The following is a 2,525-nucleotide window of genomic DNA, read 5'->3' as shown; positions in this document are numbered from 1 at the left end:
CACCATTTCTCTCCACATGATTAGCAGTGAATATTTTAGCAGCCAATTGCACATCATTAGTCTTGTACTGACTTGTTTGGTGTGATCAACAAAAAAATATTTCACTTTCAGAGAATAAGAAAAATAGGTTTATTTGCATTATGCTTAGTAATTTATGCTGTTATTCAGTGTATGGTAAGTTAAGTTTAAGAAAAATTATTAATTAAAAAAAATATATATATAATTGATTTCAGAGAGGAAGGGAGAGGGAGAGAGAAAGAAACATCAATGATGGGATAGAATCATTGATCAGCTGCCTCCTGCACACCCCCTACTGGGGATTGAGCCCACAACCCAAGAATATGCCCTTGACTGGCATCAAACCCACAACCCTTTAGTCAACAGGCCAATTCTCTATACACTGAACCAAGCTGGTTAGGGGAGAAAAAATATTAATTTTTATGAAAATGTTCTATTATTTTTATTTTTTTTATTTTGACTCCTGATTTTACTGTTCAATTTCTCTTTTCTAGTTAAAGTAGTCTTCAGTGGCTGGGAAACCTGACCTCCCAAGACCAGAGTCAGTTGAAGGGGGATTGGGTTGAGAAACTGAGATGGGGGCAGGGAGACCCCTGCTCTGCTGGCAGTCCAGGGTGGAGAAGACGAACTGCACTTCAGAGCCTGGTTGTGGTGGAAAGGGGATGAGGCAGGAGCAGCTAGCTGGGAAGATGGGACTCAACTCAGTCCCCAGCTTCATTCTCTTCTAATGTTTCCCCACTGGTGGCATTCTCTGCAGTGTTGGAGGCCTTCTTCTTTTCTTTTCTTTTTTTCCCTAGGTTTTCCAACTTGTAGAATTCTAGAGGAAGGCCTTTAGTTCTGCATCCTGGACATCCTGTCATACTTGTGAAGATCAGGCTCAAAGGGACCACTGTCTACCCGCCTGAGGGCCATTGTGCCTGAGCAGAACTGTAATTTAAACTGGGCAACAAGTCAGCCCTCCTCATTCAGTTCATGAAATGGCTGCAGCAGTTCATGTTTGGTGCATTCCACCACACCCATCTGGGCCTTCTCCTCTTCAAATGCTTGTAAAGTAAAAAGCATGGCATCAAAACGCCTTTCAACCTCACTGAAGAAGGCAGGTGAAGTTTTCATTTTCAGGCCATATTGTTTAGAAGGATCTCATTTATACATGGCGGTTCTCTGTCCTGCATCCTTGGCTCTGCCCTCTCCTGAGATGACGAGAACATCCACAGCATGTACTTTATGTTCCTCAAATTAAGCTTTCTCGTGGTCCCTCTTCTGCTGGTCTGTGGGACTCTGGATAATGGCTTTCTCTCCATTGATGGCATGCTGCTGCAATTGGTGTGACAGCATACCTTCTATTGGAGTGCAATTAAGTGAATGGGTAACTTTGTTCCAGGCTTCATTACTTGTGTGTTCTGGTTTCCAGGTTTGACTAGGCTGGGGGCAGCTCTGCACAAAAGTAACCTGCCTTAATGACATTTGCTTTCCTCCCTGTCTCTTGGGTCCCCTGAGAGACACCAACCACAAAAGTGTGAGCCACATTAGCGATGAAGCCATCCACATGGACTCCAAGATCCATTTTCACCAAGTCACCTTTCTTGAGAATCTAGTCCTGGTCGATCATCAAAGGGAAGAAGTAACATACACAGTTATTTACTGAAATACTGGTGGGAAAGGCAATACCTTTCTTTCTTTATTTTTCTTTCTTGAAATTTTTCCCTGTCTCTTCCATAATCATGGCGTCACCTTTCTCACACAGGTTCAGACCCACACACCTGAGCTTCCACCAAAGACTCGGCTGGTGATAACCCCCCAGCCCCCCTTATAGTTGGTCAAGACCAAGTCCTTGGGGATAGTTTGCTCCTGTTGCTCATCCTCGCCCAACATCTTCCTGCTGCTACCACCACTGTAGCCTTGTTCCCTTGAGCCTCTGTCTGGGTCTCCTTCCCTAGACACAAGCTGAGGCCAGAGCCACTTAGATTCAGGAGGAGAGCAGGAGCAAGCGGGGGGGGGGGGGGGGGGAGGGAAGGGCTCAGTGGGCTGAGGCACAGGGCACACTGGGACCATGTTCCATTATTTTATGTTAATAATTACTCATTTATTTCAGCCCTTTGTATTCAGCACATCTCTATCTAAATAAACCCATGTTTCTATGAAAATTGAAGTTTTTGATTTTTTGAAGCCCACATAAACTTAAACTTTGTTTATTTGGCCCCTGTTAGCCTTTGAGTTTGACATTTTTGCCCTAGAACCTTGGTCGGCAAACTATGGCTCACGAGCCACATGAGGCTCTTTGGCCCCTTGAGTGTGGCTCTTCCACAAAATACCGCAGCCTGAGAGTCCATTTTGAAGAAATGGAATTAGAAGAAGTTTAAGTTTTTAAAATTTGGCTCTCAAAAGAAATTTCAATTGTTGTACTTTTGATATTTAACTCTGTTGATTAATGACTTTGCCGACCACTGCCCTAGAATAATACTGAATCAGAGAAAAGGGATTGTAGAAAACCATCACTTTAGTAATAA

General features: G+C 43.6%; 1 pseudogene; it reads right to left on the bottom strand.

Annotated features, from left to right (window-relative positions):
• Nucleotides 1-472: 472 nt before the first annotated feature.
• Nucleotides 473-1,890, bottom strand: LOC118724242 (annotated as a pseudogene).
• Nucleotides 1,891-2,525: the final 635 nt, after the last annotated feature.

Source organism: Pipistrellus kuhlii, unplaced genomic scaffold (assembly GCF_014108245.1).
Source record: "Pipistrellus kuhlii isolate mPipKuh1 unplaced genomic scaffold, mPipKuh1.p scaffold_m20_p_2, whole genome shotgun sequence".
Lineage (NCBI taxonomy): Eukaryota > Metazoa > Chordata > Mammalia > Chiroptera > Vespertilionidae > Pipistrellus > Pipistrellus kuhlii.
Note: the sequence above shows the minus strand (reverse complement) of the source record. Positions and strands in the feature narration are given on the sequence as shown.